The sequence below is a fragment of the Perna viridis genome, chromosome 7 (genome assembly GCF_037379345.1).
Source record: "Perna viridis isolate PV_CMFRI_1.1 ecotype Kerala chromosome 7, ASM3737934v1, whole genome shotgun sequence".
NCBI lineage: Eukaryota > Metazoa > Mollusca > Bivalvia > Mytilida > Mytilidae > Perna > Perna viridis.
In genome coordinates this window covers 34,199,305-34,206,440 of record NC_142451.1, presented here as the reverse complement: position 1 = coordinate 34,206,440, position 7,136 = coordinate 34,199,305, and the positions used below count along the sequence as shown (strand labels likewise).

The 7,136-nt window shown below is 38.9% G+C and overlaps 1 pseudogene across 1 annotated transcript in view; it reads right to left on the bottom strand.

Moving 5' to 3' along the window:
- LOC148612416 (high-affinity choline transporter 1-like) overlaps positions 1-7,136 on the bottom strand; it is a 49,914-nt pseudogene that overhangs the window by 30,415 nt on the left and 12,363 nt on the right. The gene's annotated exons all lie outside the window — the stretch shown is intronic.

The window sequence follows — 7,136 nt, the reverse complement described above, 5'->3', positions numbered from 1 at the left end:
TGAATGAAACCAATTTACACCCTGTTTGTGTATATATCTGGTCAGATATATTGAATCGATTTATTTCGCGTCATATGTCACACCCACCTCTGAGAATGTTTACGACTGCTGAAGCGTGTGTTTCGATACATGTTCATGTATCTGAAATAAACAAATATCATCGAACAATTAGTTTTCAATAGGAGGTTATTATAAATTAAAAAAATTTATCACCGAAATTACAACCGAAATTATCACCACGCGTCCTGATTCATCGGACTGAATACTGTACACTTCACCAAAGGATAATGGGAGCGTAGCTAGCGCTAAACTTAAATTATTAAAATGCAAACATTATCTTAAAAACTTCGATTTATTGATACAGAATTATGATCTAAGTCAACATATGCCAAAGAAAACAAATCGATTTTAATGCATAATATCTGGACACATGCATTGATACATTCTGCATGCTTGTTGAAAAAATATTTTTTTTTTAAAAATGAATAAAAACATTTTCTTTCATCAAATAAAACATTTTTTCAATCAGTTTGAAGGTTTTAAATGTATATTTTTAATTATTCTTGTATTTTGGAGTATTCTTGTGTATTCTTGTGTATTCTGGGTTATTCTTGTGTATTTCCATGGTCCGATACAAGTGTAGATGAATGAATGACTGCAAACTAACGGAACTGTGAAGCGAACCTTAATACCACCAGTATTATCTAAAATGATACAATGTATAGAAAAAGACAATTGCCTAAAACATAATTTGAATTGGGAAATAAAGCCGATTTTACATCAAGGCTTTTAATTTTTAGTAACTTATGAAACCAAAGACTTGTGGTTTTACATTTGTACTAGACACTTTTAGTTGTGAAATAGTCGAGGTCGGGCAGTTGATATATATATTAATTCACAACATTCATTCAACCCAAGTTGCACTGCCTTTTGAATTACGCAGTGATAGATCCAGATGGAATTTTCGCCTCCTCGTTTTCTTTTCTTTTGTTTTTGTTTTTGTTTTTTTTGTTTTTGTTTTGTTTTTTAATATTTTAGCATGAAATTTTCCACAAATATTAGCCCCACAATCGTTTGCTTCGCTCCGCTCGTTCCGCACTTATTAAAAATATATATATATATATATATATATATATATATATATATATATATATATATATATATCGTCTCAGAATGTGACGACTCTATTCACTACACTGCTCCATCGGATCAAATTGATACAGGGAAGATAACGTAAACTTATAGAAGGGTCTGAAAAATTCCCAACGATGTTAGAACTGTCAAATTTGCGAAGCAAATTTTTGTCGTTCCCTCCGCGAGACTCGAACTCGTACCGCTGTGACATCCATGGCACCACCGCCTGCACAAAGTCCAGCGCCCTAGACCACTCGAACAGCTAGGCTACATAAAATATAGCTTTCGCTGGCCGGGTGATTCCTCCTCGTAGGATTCGATCGAATCCTCCAATTCGGATCCGATGGCCAGATGAGCGTCGTCTTCTGAGGAGGGTTAGATAAATGGACGCTTCACTTTTGCGGAAAATCGCCACCAATACCGAACCCAAGCATGGGTTTTCCTACATCGTCTCTGGGAACGATAGCCATATTTTGACTCGTTCCAACCCATCCCTCTAACTGCGCGATGAGAAATCTTACGAGGTGGCCCTCGTGAATCTGGAGACCTACTACTCCATCCCCAATATTCATGCAGGTAATAATTCCTTCCGCTACTCTCCCGATGATGGGGCTAACCGGTTTCCCGTCGAGCTGAGCACCGGCTCCTACGGTATCGACGATATCAACGATGAGATCCAGCGGCAGCTGTGGCTCAATAAGCACAAGGCTAGGTCCTTATCGATGCCAATCGTGCGACCCTGAGAGCAACGTTGACCCTTGCCCGGCACTACCAAGTGGACTTTAACGTCCTAAATAGCATCGGCAGCGTGTTGGGATTTGGGCGTCAGACGTATGCCTACCGTGACACTAACGGTTACGCGGAGGGTGAGAATATCGTCAATATCATCAACATCAATAGCATCCTGGTGATTAGTGATATCATCCACGGAAGTTACGTCAACGGCACCCAGCAGTCCACCATCTATAGGTTCTTTTTGCGGTCGATCCTGGCATGAAGATCATCCAGACCCCCAAGAATCTAGTCTACTTACCCGTGACCCTGAGAACCATCGACCGCATGCAGACGTATCTGACCGATCAAGACGGTCACCCCATCGATCTGCGAGGGGAGCATCTCACCATCCGCTTCCATCTGCATGAGGTATAAATAAATGGATTATCAAGAGTACGGTCTCAACTTGACGAAGGGTCAGGCAGAGAAGATCCAGCGTGTGGCTAAGAAGGGTTGCCCCGTGAGCGTCTGATTGCTGCATGCAAACCTATCCGGTGAGTATAAGATGCTCCTCACTCACCGCCAGATCCAGTGCATCACCAAGCTGTTGCAGAGTGGTAAGGGTGGTATGGTCTTGGAGATGAGTCCAAAGCAGGTGAGGCATAACGTGCAGAAAGAAGGTGGATTCCTTCCCATGCTCGCAGGTCTTGCTTCTGCTTCGCTACCCGTGTTAGCCAAAACCGTGTTACCTGCTTTGGGCGTGGGTGCATTGAGCGGTTTGGGTAGTACAGCCGTCCAAAAGGCCGTGGGTTCTGATTGTACCTCAAGAGGGGTGGAAAAGTGTGCTGCGTGAAACCTCAGGGTCGTGGTTTGTATATCAGCCCGGGCACTTTGCCCAATACCCACGGCGATGAATTGTACTTGAAGAGCGGACGTCGATTCTACGATGGTAAGGGACTGATCCTAGGCCCTAATAGCCCCTTCAAAAGCACCCCCCTGCTCGGCATGCTCCTCTAGGTATAAATAAATGGACTCCGTAGACTCTGGGAAGCAATCCTATAGGTAAGCTAGGATTGAATCGGTCAAGCGAGAGCTCAAATCCGAAATGCATAAGTACGTCCGACTATCGAAGACCTATAAACGAGTGGATAAAGCGGTGTCTTTTGCTCTGGGTGCGTGTGCCGTACTCAACGTTATTTGCACCACCAGCATCCTCAGTACCGCCGCCAGAGGGATAGGCGCCGTGGCATGCATTCCGTTGAGATCACCAGCTGTCATGAATTCCATCGCGATGGTGGTATTGACGGTGCTAGTCAAGTGCATCCGCAAAAGCGTAAAAAGCATGAAGATACCGTGCGTATCGTCAGATCCTACCAATCCAAGATCGAAGATGCAGTGAGCAAAGCCCTGGAGTTTGATAATATCGGTGAATTTGAATTTGCAGGGGTTGTGAAATGTCTTGGCTTCTACTACGACGGAAAGCAGCAGCTGCGAAAACCTTCCACCACCACTTTTAGTGAAGACCTTACTACTCATGCGCCATAGGGAGGATTCTTCCAATCGCGCCTCGCTCCCCGCTCATTCTAGAATCCTCCAGATCAAAGTCTCAAGTGACCAAAAAAATTTCCCAATCCAGGATTGGATTGGGAAATTTCGAACCCCATACCCTTAGCCCTCGGTTATTCTTCTTTTTACTTCCTCACCATATCGTAGGAGAGGTATTCCTGTTTGGACTTTTTGCTCACTTTGATCACGTGCTCCGAACGTATGCTCCTTGCAAGGGATCTTTTTTTTTGTTGAGCGTAGGGCAAGCCCATACCTTGGTGCTCTCTCCTTGTCTGTCCTTCAAGGTGAGGATCTTTGACATACCATACTTTCGATACACCTCTATCACCTCCTTAATCTTGTAGATTATTCCGATAGGTAAGTCCTTCCATTTCAGAGCTTCCTGACTGTGCTGTTCAACGTTTTTCTGGAAGAAATCTTCACTGATGAAGTCGTCTCCACTTGGTACGAAAGCCATAATTCTTGTATTTACCCTATGCTCAATAGGAATACCGTCCGTTTGCATCTGGCCGTCGGGGTTGGGGGTCCTATGCAGGATTTCCCCTTGAAAATGGGGAGTGCGGCAGAATCGGCCTTTTGGCACTACTAATACCACATTTTGATATGGTACAGTGTGGTTCGTCATCGTTGCAGTCACATCTATCGTTTAAAGTGATGGAACATGGTTTGATAATTTTACAATAGTCAGAATTTTTGTACTGGAATAGATGGCCTGCAGACTGAACGTATGATTGGGTACTTTTAGTTGAATTGGTCGGGGCACTTTCCATACCAGATGTGAGTGTGCTAAGATTCCCATCCGGGGACACCATATACTTACAAGACAACAGAGTGTCCGATCTGCTGTCAGGTTCGAAAATGCTCATTTAAATATTGTTCGTGTTTTGAATGTAAAGCATATCTTACTGAATATAACGTGAATGCAAAATACTTATGACCAAAATCCCATGATCGGCCATCTTTTTAATATGATGAGGATACTTGATAATGAATTTTAGTTTTAATTTTCCTCTAATCTCTGAGAAAATGAAAAGCTTTATTAAGCCGGATTTCATGTCGCAAAGAAATTTATAAAGTAGAGGAAATAATCAGTGCTGAATTTTGCCAAAACTTAGAAAGTCTTTAAGCAAGGTTAGTTGTTATACTTTCTGTACTATTAGCGTACAATTTTATATTTATCAGGCCAAACACCTGAAGTAATCCGCGTTGTTTCAAGATTTTCGAACTTCTTTTACCCAAACCTTACTAGTTGATACAGAAAGATAGTAATCACTGTTTCTTTCTTTGTTGTATAGAAGTGCACGGAGTCATTAGATATTCAAAATTGAATTAAGTAACAAGCCTTGTGCGAGCTAGCCAGGTGTAGATCAAGGACAAACACAGTATAATTCACCTAAATGAAAATTTTGTACAGCATGTTGTTGTACAAACGTTGAATATGGGTCAGAATTTTTATCGTTCTGAAATGTACTTAAGTAAACCTCAGGGCAGTAATATCACAGTCACCCGATGAACTTTTGGACAATTGACTCAACGACAACTCAAACTTATATTAAAATATCTGTTTTGTATTGTTAAATGTATATCTCTGTAAAATCTATCTTTCTATCCTAATAGATATTTAAAATGTTATCCTTTTTAATGTTTGAAACACCTAGTATCCCATACACAACATACGCATAATTAACACATTAAGCATACTTAGTAAGAAATGTACTTAAGTAATATCACAGTCACCCGATGAACTTTTGGACTGTTGACTCAACGACAACTCAAACTTATATTAAAATATCTGTTTTGTATTGTTAAATGTATATCTCTGTAAAATCTATCTTTCTATCCTAATAGATATTTAAAATGTTATCCTTTTTAATGTTTGAAACACCTAGTATCCCATACACAACATACACATAATTAACACATTAAGCATACTTAGTAAGAAATGTACTTAAGTAATATCACAGTCACCCGATGAACTTTTGGACTGTTGACTCAACGACAACTCAAACTTATATTAAAATATCTGTTTTGTATTGTTAAATGTATATCTCTGTAAAAGAGGAATTAAAGTATGATGATGATGATGATGATGACGGAAGGATTGAATCTCCTAAATTATTGTCCTTTTACCGACCATCGGATTATCGTCATTCAGTCAATGGGAGACCAACTCTATTCCCTAATATTAACTACAGTATATTACACGTACTTTCTGTGAATATCTATCATGGGTTGGCAATAAATCTTTCTAATATAATTTAATGCTGCTGAAGAGAGGTTGCTCCTTAAAACAAGGGTAAATTCACAACGTACCAAAATATGCAATATTTACATGCTAGGTATTTTTGTATTTAGAATGATTGTTCATCAGAATGAAAAAAAAAGAAATACCAATTTCAATCAGACGAACACAAACAAAAACCAACGCAGACGACGAGGTAGTATACATATTAAAATAAACAGAAAAAAAAACAGAAACCAGCAGCTAATTGAATGTTGTAGTTACAGGAGTTTTCTGTATTGGAAAATATTTTATATAGATTTGTAAGCCTAAACTAGGAATGCTCTCATAGTTTACATTAACAGTTTCCTTCACTTTTTATTTATATGGGATTAGCAAGTCTATCTCATTACTAAACATTGATGCTATCATTTGTCCAGCAGCATGATGATTTATTTGGTATATTTTCAAATGTTTCATTATACCTTCTAGAAGATTACATATGAATGAAAATGGGTTAAAATTATCAAGACGCGTCCATTAAACTTTGTATGGACCTACTAAATGTAAACACAGGAGTTAAAGGTAAATTTTACTGTATCATATAACTTACTACAGTATTATATTACTTATCACTTGACAATTACTTATAAGCCATTTATTTGTTAAAATAATATGCATAGTAAAAAAGACTTGTTATTTACAAAATAATATGCTTTTGTTGGCATACATTATCAATACCATAAGGCGGTATCAGCAAAATAATACCTTGGTCAATAAAATGTTGCAGCATTTTAATACAAGCAAGCGTTAATGTATGATAAACTGTGATATATTTGTTAGGCATACAGACCTCCAAATGATATGTTTCAACGGACTCACACTGTTATATCTGATTTTCTAAACTTTATTCGCAACTAGAACTATATGAAAAAGGCTGGCGTACCAAACTCTATCGTTCTATCCTAATAGATATTTAAAATGTTATCCTTTTTAATGTTTGAAACACCTAGTATCCCATACACAACATACGCATAATTAACAGATTAAGCATTCTTAGTAAGAGTCTAGCATTAAATGTGACTGAAAAAACATATATTCATTATATATCTATATCTATATATATATATATATAACGTCTCAGAATGTGACGACTCTATTCGCTTCACTGCTCCATCGGATCAAATTGATACAGGGAAGATAACGTAAACTTATAGAAGGGTCTGAAAAATTCACAACGATGTTAGAACTGTCAAATTTGCGAAGCAAATTTTTGGTCGTTCCCTCCGCGGGACTCGAACTCGTACCGCTGTGACATCTATGGCAACACCGCCTGCACTAAGTCCAGCGCCCTAGACCACTCGGCCATATAAAATATAACTTTCGCTGGCCGGGTCATTCCTCCTCGTAGGATTAATCTAGGGCTGTAACTTAGTACACGATGTATGGTAGTACGGGACAGTTCATCTAGGTATTATTATGTAGGATAGAGAATCAAATT